Source organism: Anabrus simplex, chromosome 7, assembly GCF_040414725.1.
Source record: "Anabrus simplex isolate iqAnaSimp1 chromosome 7, ASM4041472v1, whole genome shotgun sequence".
NCBI lineage: Eukaryota > Metazoa > Arthropoda > Insecta > Orthoptera > Tettigoniidae > Anabrus > Anabrus simplex.
The window spans coordinates 166,206,525-166,219,913 of NC_090271.1; the positions used below are offsets into that span (position 1 = coordinate 166,206,525).

General features: G+C 39.0%; 1 protein-coding gene across 1 annotated transcript in view; it reads right to left on the reverse strand.

The window, feature by feature from the left end:
- LOC136877757 (G-protein coupled receptor family C group 6 member A) overlaps window positions 1–13,068 on the reverse strand; it is a 166,522-nt gene extending 153,454 nt beyond the window's left edge. Inside the window, exon 1 of the mRNA XM_068228736.1 lies at window positions 13,024–13,068. The gene's annotated coding sequence lies outside the window, so the exon portion shown is untranslated. The remainder of the gene's footprint in view (window positions 1–13,023) is intronic.
- Between the last annotated feature and the right edge of the window lie 321 nt (window positions 13,069–13,389).

Here is a 13,389-nt window from a genome sequence, read left to right on the forward strand (position 1 = left end):
CCTGCACTAAAAGGTGACTAAAGGGGTCTCTTGCCCCTTTGTTCCCTCTCGAGAATTTGACTGTCATCTCCAGTGTCGGAGTAACTTAGACTACACTGGAATTTGATTCTAGAACCATTAATACTAAAATATAGTTTACCAATAATTAATTTTCTCTTTTCGTAACATTCTGAGAAGGAGATCTATCAAGAATGAAGTGCAGCGTGTTGATAGAAAATAAATTATAGTACACTCAACCGTTTTGAAACAGGACGAACATATTGTGCAGGTGGTAGGATTCCAAGTATCGGCCACAGCTATCCACAATTTACGAATATCCTCACGTTTCAGGAATGGATAAATACTGGGTGTGAAGAGGAACTTGCTTATCTGAATTTGGCGCCTTGAAGCGACGGTTGCTCCGAGGAGAGTGCAGTTAGGCACATTCGAAAGGCCGGGACGTAAAGCTGTGTCTCTGCTTTTCATGGAATGGGCGAAGATGGAGCGCGCGTTCGCTATCGAGGCATACTTGTCTAACGGTTGCTGAATCATCGCCACGCACCGTGCATTTCAATATTGCGCCCCGTGGTCGTGTTCCTGGTCGGCAGTCGATCGTTTAATGGGTAAACAACTTCAGGGAAACTGGTGATGTGGAGAAAAAAAATACCCTGGACTGCCGCGAACAGTGAAGTCACCCAAAGAATTGACAGGGTAAGGGTTTCTGTTGTGCAATCCCCTGAGCGCTCTGCCCGCAAACATGCAGCTGCTGTTGCGTTGTCCGTCCTGTGAGGTGAATCCTTTGTGAAGAACTGAAATTTCATCCTTACAAAATGGCTGGGGTTCAGGAACTTAATCCACGCGATTTTGTTGCTCGAGAAAATGCTTGTCGGGCGCTTCTTGGCACGCTTCACGACACACTTATTTTCTTCAGTGATGAGGCTCATTTCCATCTTTCGGAATCTGTAAATAAGCAGAACATTCGCTCTAGGAGCCTTGTGAACCCTAGGTACTACCACAGCGTCCCCTAAATTCACAATGTGTAACTGTTTGGTGTGCACTACATCGAGTTGGAATAATTGGTCCATGGTTTTTTTTAAGAAAACGAACGGGCACTGTGACTGCTGCCCGTTATGTCCACATGATTCAGGAGTTTTTCCTGCCAGCACTAAACGATATGGATGTGGGAGATGCATGGTTCTAGCAGGACGGTGCAACGGCACACACAGCGTGTGTCAATGACTGTTTTGCAGCAACACTTCCCAGGACGCCTCATCTCACTGGCCTGATTTAGCCCCATGCAACTATTTTTTTATGGGGCTACCTACAGATCAGTTGTTTACAACGATCGTCCTCAGACCCTGACTCACCTGAACAACATTCTTCAAGCTGTCGCCAACGTGCCCGTCGATATGCTGGAAAGAGTTTAACGAAACTTGCGAGTTTGATTAACTCAGTGTATTGAGAATAACGGACGCCATCCGCTTGATATCATCTCTAAAACTGTGTAAACATAAGATTTGAATGCTGCACTTGATTTAATATATATCTGCATTACTTATTTTTGAATTGAATTTCTAAACATAGAAGTTGCTCTGCCCTACCCTGCATTTCTTTGCCGGCCAATTTTTTGTACGGTTAAGTGTACATTCACTTACGTCAGCTATTACTCAAGGTTACTTTAATTATTATCATGGCAAATAACATGTGCTTGTAGCACCCATCGCATCTCGTTTTCGACATATATTCACACAATATATCAACTTGAACTGTGTCATTGAGGTAAGAAACACTCCTCGGCAAAAGAAGACGCTGCAGCAGATGACAGCTTGAAGAAACAGACTACACACATGCCACATGAAATGGCATCTTCAAATGTTTCTACCAGGCGCGAGACAATACTAAAAAGGAGATCAGAAAATAAAGCGCTTCATTTTTAATATGTAATTAATAACGATAGTTTTAGGTTCGACCAATTACTATTACGGTTTTCGGAGACTCGAAGTGCCGCAATGTTGTCCCTCAGGAGTTTTACCTGCCGGTAAGTCTACAGACCAGGCTGACGAATCTGAACACCTTCAAATACCACCGAACTGAGCCGGAATCGAACCCGCTATGTTTAAAATACATGTCTAAATAATAATAATAATAATAATAATAATAATAATAATAATAATAATAATAATAATAATAATAATAATAATAATAATAATAATAATAATAACAACAACTGCCCGGCTCATTGGCTGAATGTCAGCGTCGAAGAGTGAACAGGTGTGAGGGGATCATATCAGTAGCTTACTGAAGCATTAAAAAGTCCTTTCCAGGACAAAATCTCTCTTAAAATGGAATAATATGGGCTGATGGCTCAGAAAGCATCCTGTGCCTCTCGAGGACACGTAAGAGTTTATGGAAAGAAAATAACTCAGCATGTCACATATGTTTGCATATAAATGATCCTTTATTCACCTAGCAGTGTTTAACTGGGGTTTAACACCGTAGCGAGCACCTGTTTCTACAAGCTTGACGAGAGCACCAAAAGTCATTTATAGGGCACCAGGTTGAGAACACCTGGTTAGACACTCATTTTCCATGCTCAAGGTTGCGAAACCAACTCGGCGTAGTCTTGGGATTTTAAAGCCTTCGGTTGAGAGAGTTGCGAATTCGATTCCCGGCCGGGTTGGAGATTTTAATTGCGCTTGATTAATTCAAATTCGAGCACTGGATGTTAGTGCCTGTCCCAACACACTGATCTTCATATACGAAGAACACACCACATTACTAACCACCACAGAAACATGCAATAGGGAATACATCCTCCTCATAGGGTTAGCATCAAGAAGGACATCCGATAGTAAAATAGGGCACAATCCACCTGTGCGACAGTTCACATCCTCGACCTCACTAGGGTATGTGGAAAACGGATTATTATTATTATTATTATTATTATTATTATTATTATTATTATTATTATTATTATTATTATTATTATTATTATTATTACCGGGTTACGCCATTTTGGTGCCTGCGTGCCACTTTAGAAATTTCGTTTTATTCTGCCAGATGGCAGAGAATTGGAACACTCTTGAGCTATCTATGGCTGAGTTTTAATTCGTTTTGTTGAGTAAACATATTTGACCAGTGATCTGTTACATGCAGACTTCGTACGATATGGAGTGCTGAACGGACTCCTGAAACTGTAAAACTGGGCGGATCCCAAGTATCTGAGAAAATGTCAGGAAGAAGAAGAGGAAGGAATTGTGCATTTTATGTCACGAAATATGTTAAGAATCAGGCTGTCCTTTGGTGATCGCCAGCCATAATAATGGACACGGAACAGGGGTAATAAAACTGTAAACCACTTTGAAAGAGATCGATCATCTAAATCAGGACTGTGAAACGATGAATTAAACGGCTATCTTAGAAAACTCAAAATACAGAAAAAACAAGAAACGACGTAGGTCAACTCTAACCTAATTTTGTAATATTCATCAATTATTACAAATGAAATGGCGTATGGCTTTTAGTGTCGGGAGTGTCCGAAGACATGTTCGGCTCGCCAGGTGCAGGTCTTTCGATGATGAGGATGAAAAGATGATGAAGACGACACAAACACCCAGTCCCCGTGCCAGAGAAATTAACAAATGATGGTTAAAATTCCCGACCCCGCCAGGAATCGAACCCTGGACCCCTGTGACCGAAGGCCAGCACGCTAACCATTTAGCCATGGAGCCGGACATCAATTATTACTAGGGCTCGGATGTTTAAGACTTAAAAATAACCCAAATAAGCAAGCAAATATGACCTCAAAAGTGATGAAATATGACCTCAAAAGTGGAGAAACATGACGTAAAAATTACAAAATATGACCGGAAAATGATTAATCTAAATATGGACACTTTTAATAAATTATAAATCGAAATGGCAATTCCTTTGATACATATTTGTTAATTCTTTATTCTTACTTTCATATTAGACTAATTTTCTGAATAAACATGTTTAGCAGTTATTCACAGTCTATTGCCTCTGGTTCACTTATCGAACATTTGTGAATACATACAGTAGCTATAAAGTACCGGTACTGTGATTTTCAGAACACACAACATTTTAAAAGTCAAAATATATTTGCACCCTGTAGTGGTGGTTTGAAGTACGAAAAAACTAGAAATCAATCTTTTTTTGTTGATATTTTGGAATGTTCAAGCCCAGATTTCATTAATATTATTGAATGCGTTAAAGTTTAAATTGAGCACCACGAAACGAATTAAGTAAATTTCTTTCAATGCATTATGGTAGGGCGGCAGGGCCTGTAGTGCACATTGTCTAACTCACCCTTTTCATTCTTCTCCGCGGGTGGAACTGAAGTGTATGACAAGATTCATCTTCAAATCATCAGGCGCGAAAGACCTCCGATCATCACTCAACACATTCTTGTAAGAACAGAAGCTCCTTTCTATGTCACAAGATTATTGGTGCAGTGAAGTCTATGGCCTTCATTCTATACAAACGGTATTCCACTTGTATTAACTGCAGATCTGATACCGAGAAGCAGTTTTGTGAACACTAGTTCGCATTCGATAAGTTGAAGATGATTTTGCACAGCTGCATCTGTCGTTAGACCGCCGAAATATGACGTTTCTACGAAAATAGGTCAAAATATGACCTTATGACAAAAAATAGCCAAAATATGCACTTATATGACAAATAAAAATCACATAATAGTGACGATTTTCACCTGAATTGCACCAAAATCCAATCAGGCAAGAAAATGGAGACAAAGAAGAAATATGACTTTTTCTAAACATCCGAGCTCTAATTATTACAAAGGAACCATTCTGAAATATCTGTTTGAAAACTTTGCGCGTAATCTATTGTCAGCATCACTGATGTAATTAAAAAAGAGCTGAATACCCCGGAAATGTTCAACCCAATGTAATTTACAGAATTAATAACAAGCCTAATATTACTGATTTTACGTTCCACTAACTATTACGATTTACGGAGAAGCCGAGGTACCGGAATTTTGTACCACAGAATACCTTCTACATGCCGGTAAAAATGCCGACACGAGCATTTGAGTACCTTATTTCCAAAATATAAGAAACTGTTGTAAAATTGCATTTCATTAAACACGAACAGTACCTCTAATTAAAATCACATGAAATTACTTTGATGTAAAATATGTTCAATGTAATTATGAACTTTCCACGAGTTCCAAAATCATCGCTTAGACAAAAAAAAAGTATTAAATGAACATACCAGTACTATTTGCTTATTATAATCCTAGTATCACTATAATAATAAAATTCATCAAAATATCTGCTATTGTAATCGAAGACAGCAGCAAAATGTCAGTTCCGTCGTTTTAAAGTTCTGTACTTCTTTGGGAATCAGATTTCAGGCGTGGACAGGCCGCTGCACCACAAGCACTGCATGCCTGGATGTGGCAGGTAAAAATCTGAATAGTTCTACGTCCCACCAACTACTTTCTATTTTTTTTTTTTTTTTTCAAGAAACTGAGGTGTCTGAATTTTGTCTCGCAGAAGTTTTATGTGGTGGGAAATCTACCGACACGAGTATGACGTATTTAAGTACCTTCAGATACCACCCGACTGAGTCAGGATTGGACTGCCAACTAGGGCTCAAAATGCCATCGGTCTAATCGTCTGAGCCACAGATAAAAACCAGCCTTTTCTACTGGATTCGTTACCAGCATGGATCCCTGCTGCAAGCGGAAATTCAAAGTGAGCGGAACTAACGCGCACAGACACTGGTGAAAGTGCAACATTCGATCTCCTCTTGATGAGGCGTAATGCGGCACTGATGATAAACAAATACTTCCCAGTCTGAAGAAATCTCTACATATTATTCTTGAATCCATTAATAATCACACAAAGGACTTCCTGTCATCTAAATATTACCACTGCTACCCAATGCCTGGATCTTCTTCCTTATGACTAGAGTCTATGTAACATTATCATAAAAATATGTAAAAAAAAAAAAAGAATTTCAAAATATTTACAGTAGAGCCCAGTTTCTTCGGCCCCCTTTAGTCCGGATTTCTCGTTAGTCGAGATCAAATTCAGCAAAAATTATGTATTTATTCGTCATGCAGAATAAATAATTTAACAGATTACAGTACAATACTTTATTTACTCGTATATTATAGTTTCGGAAATAACGTGTTTAAATGTCATGTTTAAGTGATTAATAAGCTATTCAAATACACTACTGTATGCATGATTTTGTATCTGTTTATTAATTATGAGTAGTGCGGTAACAAACTAAGAGCCTGGAGCCTGTAGGAAAACTTGACTGATTAGCCGGAACTTCTCCATCAGATAACAGACATGAAGTGGCAGCTAGAATTGAAAGAACGGCAGAAAATTCAGAAAATTATTGTCTATAAGGGTACAAACCATCAAATCGAAAGAGTTCAAGATCGTGAAGACTTTCCTTGTGAAAGCTTACCTTTAGGACGTGACAATGGACGGGTTTCGTGGAAAACTCTGAACAGGTTGCGGTGCGGGGTAGGTAGGTCCAAACTGAATATGAAGAAATGGGGATAAACTTTCGACACCGCCATGTACACGTGCGGGGAGGAACAAACCATACATCACCACCTTGTTTGCAGATTATGCCCATATAGGTGTACGATGAAGGACTATAAGAAGGCAACACCTGAAGCATATGATGGGCAAAATACTGGTCACACAGTGGGCTAATATATAATGCAGGTTCTCTGTATAGAATTTTTATAACTGATCGTTACAAGTTGCTTTACGTCGCAACGACACAGATAGGTCTTATGAGGGCGATGGTACAGGACAGGGCAAGAAGTGGGAAGGAAGTGTCCGTGACCTTAATTAAGGTACAGCCCCAGCATTTGCCTGGTGTGAAAATAGGAAACCATGGAAAACCATCTTCGGAGCTGCCAACAGTGGGGTTCGAACCCACTATCTCCCGAATGCTGGATACTGGCCGCACGGGTATGATGCAATTTTATAGTACTAGCTAAATATTTTACCTTTTATATTGAAGGCAACCGGTACTTATTATGTTAAGCTAGTACTTTTAAGACTGATGTACAGTGAGTCAAATTGAAACTCATATACTACTGTAACTAGTATGTTTTTATGAATAGGAATGTGGACAATAATTATGTTCGCATTTTATGTGCGGAACAATAAAGGTACGTCTTGAATTATTAAGTCACCACAGGTTAGTTAGCGTATCCTTTAACTTAGCAAAGATATAACAGATTCTTTGTCTATATATTGCTGGGGCACGTTAAAATGAAACTCATACAGTCCTACATGAGCAGATACGAGGGCAGTACAAATGCTGTATGTTTGTGTTTCCACACGACATTCAGTTTGTTGTGGAGAGTTGTGAAGTACAGACAAGTTCCGGTGCTATCATGGGGCGTCAAAGAGGACAATCTTCGAAAGAAGAGAACTGACGGTTTTTCACCATAAAAGAGGAAAAACACTCCGAGAAATTGGAAAACTTGTGAACATAAGCCATACAACTGAGTGAAGGAAAATCCAGCGTTCAGTGGTCCGAAACTGGCTATGATGGCTGAGGAACATATCAGCAAGAGAGCACATCCAGAAACGATTCGACTTATCCTAAAGAAAAGTAACAGGCATGAACCAATAGCTACGGAAGAAAACATTTGTTAGCAAAATTAATGGGAAGAATAGGTTGAGCTTCGTTAAGGAGTATGTAGAAAAAGAATTTGACTTCCGGAAGACCGTTATTTTTGCGGATGAAAGCAAATACAATCTCTTTGGATCAGATGGAAAGGTATATGTCTGGAGGAAACCAAATAAAGAGCTTTAATCTAGCAATCTACGTTCAAGTGTCAAACATGGTCGAGGTGGTGTAATTGTCTGAGGGTACATGTGAGCTAGTGGACCAGGAGAGTTGGCTTTTATTGATGGAACCATGGATCAACATGTGTATATAAATATACTGAAAGAACATTTACGACCTAGTGGTCAAGAGTTTGGAATACTTGATCGATGTAAGTGTTACCAACATAACGACGCGAAGCACAAAGCTCACAAAGTGCGGATGTGGCTGCTGTATGATTGCCCAAAAGTACTCGAGACACCTCCACAGTCACCAGACTTAAATGTGACACAAAATTTATGGCATTACTTGGAAGTAGCGATAAGAAAACACCAGATTTCGAACAAAGGTGATCTGAAAATGTCTTTAAGTGAATAACGGAAGAAAATAGATCCATATTATTGCGAAAAGTTAGTACAATTTATGCCTAACTGTTTAAGAGCTGTGAAAAGTGCTAAAGGGTATCCTACAAAGTATTAACTGTTAAAAACATTGTATTATTAGAGGTCGCTCAGGAACTACTTGAAGGTGTATGAGTTTTTCTTTGATCTGTTTCATGTATGTTCAAGAATAATGTATTAATTTTATTTGTAAGTATAAGAAATAGGAGTTAATTTACTTTGTAGCTTAGTAGAGAAATGCGTATTTGTTAAACCACAACCAAGACTAAAATAAAGTAATGGTTATATTTTGTGTTAAATCCAAATAAACAAGCTTTCCTCTAGTGTATGAGTTTCATTTTGACTCACTGTAGTTTCTGACACGATTAAATAAATAAAACCTTAGCTTAGCCACGTCAAACAGTTTATTTCCTTGTAAAGATAAATGGCGAGTTTGAAAAATATATTGTATAATAGGATTTTCCCATTATTTTACTACAGTATAATCCGGATTTTCGTTTTAGTCCACATCACCTCTTGCTCAGTTTAATCAAGAGAATTTATGTTTTGATATGGGCTACTAGGGCCTAAATATGTTTTATCAAAATTGCAACCTGAGTTATAAACTGTTGCTATTTATTCTAAAATAGTTCAAGAACATATATTTCATAAAAACTACATACTTCAATAGGTCACAATAGTTACTGGAGTGATTCTCAAGTTAACCACGTCATGAAATAAAAGAATATTTCCAACGAAGTTTCGTGGACATCGGAAAGTATGTTCTTATACACCGAAAATGATCTCTGGACATCGCGTGAGGCCACAGGTTCATAGTTCAACACATGATTGTGGCTGGCCGCAAAGTCTCCTAGAGGGTTCTTAGTTTCTTCGCCAAGAATCTAGATAACAGAAGATACAATGCAATAATCTGGATTTCTTTGAAGGATTCCTTCGAGTTTTTCACCTACAGTTCCACGGACAGCATTAAGTTTACTTTCTGCGTCAATGATCATGTCATTCAATGCCATGAGTGATAATGTGATAGTTTCTTATGCTTTCAAGAATCCAGCCGAAGTTGCAATCAATATACGCCACTTTACATGCAATTTTAGGTTCTGTAAGACACTTTGCACATCCTTCACCGACATTATTTTTATGCAATTATCTCTTCAAGGTGTTCGATTAAACATCATTTGGCGTGAATGTAAATTTTATATAAAATATGTAATTACTAATCATCTGTACATATTTTACACAAATGTATATATTTTAAAGTTAAAATTGAACGTATAGACTTTAAATAGCCTTATTCGCCCATATTTTGAGTTTTCAGACACATCTACTAAGGAAAAATGTGTAATTGCATAACAACCCGGACCATTATCAGTATCACTGTATAACAGCAAACATTTCGTCAGCAGGTTGGCAAATTACTGTAGTATCTTAATAGCAGATATTCTAATGGAGAATAATTTAGTCTTACAATACTGATCACCAAGAAAATGGTATGTCACCACGTTAGATATCAGAGTTAACTGGCAAGATGATGTGTATAGCAGCAAACTTAAGATTAACGTGGCTTCTCCACTAAAATGTCACTGCAGGGTAATACGCGAAGGTACCATCACTCACGAAGCTCATTCTGAAGGTAATTAGCACTAAACGCCGTATAAACCAGGATTCTATTCTCAGTACCGTATTTAAAGAGCATAAAATATTTTTACATTCCACTATTCTAACTACTTCTGACTGTTTTCGGGGACGCCGCACCGAGGTGTCTGAATTATGTCCAGCATTTCTTTTACATGCCAATAAATCTACCGACACTAGACTGACGTATTTGAACACCTTCAATTCTACCAGACTGAGCCAGCATCGAACCTGCCAAGTTGGGTCGGAAGGCCGGAGCCTCAACCGTTTAAGCCCGGCAGTTACAAGAATATGAAAGATAGTTTTAAAATATCTTTCACTTTCACTGCAATATGATGAATAAAATAATTTCCTTTTCTTAATAATTTACTTTACGTCGCACCGTCACAGATCTAAGAGCAACAATGGGATAGAGAACGGCTAGGTGTGGGAAGGAAGTGGCCGTGGTCTTAAGATACAGCCCCAGCATTTCCCTGGTGTGAAAATGGGAAACCACGGAAAACCATCGTCAGGGCTGCCGGCAGTGGGTTCGAACCCACTATCTCCCGAATGCAAGCTCACATCAGCACGCCCCTAACCGCACGGTCAATTTGCCCGGTATAAAACAATTAAATGACAGTTTCAGAAATATGTTTAATTTTATTAATTGACTAAATTTGTATCCTAGAGCTGAAAAGGTGCCGTGAATCCTTAATTGCTTCACACAGCCATGCGCGTTTCGTAACAGTGCGGCCAAGTGTATTGAAGCAGACAGCGGGCGACGCTTCCGATGGAAATAGAACTTCGAATACTCCAATCGTGATTTTTAACAACTGCTGTTAATGTAAATCGCACGTTAAGCACAGTCTTGCATTAAGTCTCGTAGCACTTATCATAGATTTAGAGCTAAACATGCAACTTAATTACAGTTGCATACTTTATCCTGTTGACAGTCCTTCAGCAAATTGCAAGTTCAGAACTTGACAAGATAACCATGGGAAAAACAGCTGAACCTGGCATTGCTTCACATTCTTGCCTAGCTCCTCTTTCATACTCAACATCTAACCTGCCTTGATTAACTCTGGTTCTTCCAAACCCAACGTTATTTTACCATACTCACAGCCTTTTTTTTCATGGAAGGGTTTAGACCTATGGTTATCGTTAAGAGAGGCAGATAATCATGTTGTTTTGCACTTTAAAACAACAACGATCACTATCACACTGTTTCTACAACACAAGCACACGGAGTTGTTAACTATTCTTGATTTTCTATGAATCATTAACAAAATGAGCAGATATTTTAATACAACAGTGGAGAAAATGTCTTTGAAGAAGAGAGTAGGTCCTACGTCACCAACCATGAATGCGGGACACTTCACTGAATTTCTACGAAGAGGAAGTCGATAGTAGGAGTGATAGACATAGCAATGTTTCCAGAAAAAATAGTTCTCCCCTTCTCGCCTTCTCTTGCCGTAACCTACAGATTATATTTAATATTGGTTATTATCCGGGTCAGTCGCGTGTGAAAGAGGGTTCAGTATAACGAACAATACGCTGACCAAGCTACGGAACTAATGTATATTCAGACACTAAAGTATGTATATAGCAATAAACGGACGTACTTTAGAGTATATTCCTCTGTTTACGATTAACTGAATGAAACAGGGTCATCTCTCTGCTACAGACATAGCCTACCTCTGCACTTTCTTAATTTTAACTCTTCTCTTCCGTGTATTTTTCATAACAGAAATGAGCATTTTAAAAACATAAAGCCTGATAAAGTTACAGAGTATAGCACGGTCTTTTTTGTGGAATCCGAGAAAATGTTTCTGAAATTCCAGTGTCCGAAGCATGATAGATAGGAAATTGGCTAGATGTTGCCCCCCCCCCCACTACTTTGCACTCCGGTTACAGGTTATATACGAGTGAATTTCATATAATTTAGGAATTCAATTAACATTTTCATGTATTAAACACAGTTGAATAAAAACTCCCTTCCGGTGCTGACGCATTCGGGTGTCATTTAGGAGTTCTTGTATTCGAGAGACCCAGATTTTAGATCAGTAGCGTAGCCAGGATCGCCTTTGGGGGGGGGGGGGTATATTTACAAAATGATTATAGAACACAATGAAGTTGCTTGCGCATGTGGGGTGCGAGTATGTAAGACTTGTTATAAGGACACTGTTAGGCTACAAGCGAATTATGTTGATATTCAGACTGCATTACACTACAAAACCAATACGATACGATCAAGGTAAACAATTTTACAGCGAATGGTATGTTCAGTTTAAAATCTAAAATCCAACTTTCGAGGCTTCTTAGCAATATATATTCAACCTGTTGGTTCGAGGATTATGTCTCTGAATGGTTATTTAGCTTTTTGCCAGTTTCTGTTTATTCTGTTTTTATAAAATTTCCACCGCGGGAGGGGGGGGTGTTCCCCAAGTAACCCCCCCTTAGCTACGCCTCTGTTTTAGATTTACGTAGTGACAAGTTAAAGAACGTAGGCTACTGCAGGACTGTATTCTGGTACTCGGGGGCTTCTGTATATGGCGTACAGTATTGTAAATACCAGCAGTCTAATAATTCATTTAAAACAGAATATGTGGTTGATATTCTAAGAATATTGTGAGCTCGTAAGACGAATTCTAGCCAACGTATTCCCTAATCAGCAAATATTCAACGTTCCTAATTGCATCACCTACGAAAACTACTTTTATTTTAAGGCAAAAGGACAGTTTGGAACAATTGGTGAACACTCAGTGAACACGTATGTATTTTTGATGAATCGCTAGGGCGAGAGAGAGAGAGAGAGAGAGAGAGAGAGAGAGAGAGAGAGAGAAGGCAAATTCTTCCCCCTTTCTTAGTTCCAGGTAATTTTCTTTAAAACTCAAATTTCTTAGTACCGTATCAGATTTCCTCAAATGCCTCTGAAAATCTAGTATCCTATAAATTCCTCGATATTACTTCCGTAAACAAGTTATGGTTAGTGACTCAAGAGTCCTAGATGAGATTTTTCAAGAATTTCTCGCTCTTCGAAGGGTAGATTTGAACGTGCCCTCAGTCATATTCGAATAGACATTTGACTGACAGTCACCAACATCGATGTCGCCCGTAAATACAACTATCTGAAAGGGCTCCAGACTAAAATTATTACATGATGGATATGCGACCTTACCTGTCCGAGGACTCCTGTTGCAACTTCGCTTCACTCCACTCGTCACTACAAACAGTCCGCGAATGTTCTGTTGTCACAAACACAGCCCCCTGCTCCTAGCAACGCCACGCGCTGCGCACGCTACCTGCCGGCAGCCGGAAACAAATCTAGCGTGTCGTGTTGCAAGGGGAGCAGTAGAGGGACAAGAAAGTAGATCACCATCGCATCATCTTGCTAAATTATTGTGTAACACGTACGGACCACTGGCCTTTATTGCCCATGTCTACAGTAGGTAATCTATTTCATGGAGTGATGCTCAGATGAGTTATGTTGGTAATATCCGCTGACGGCATTCACAATTAGGCTACCGGTACGGTACTTTCTTCA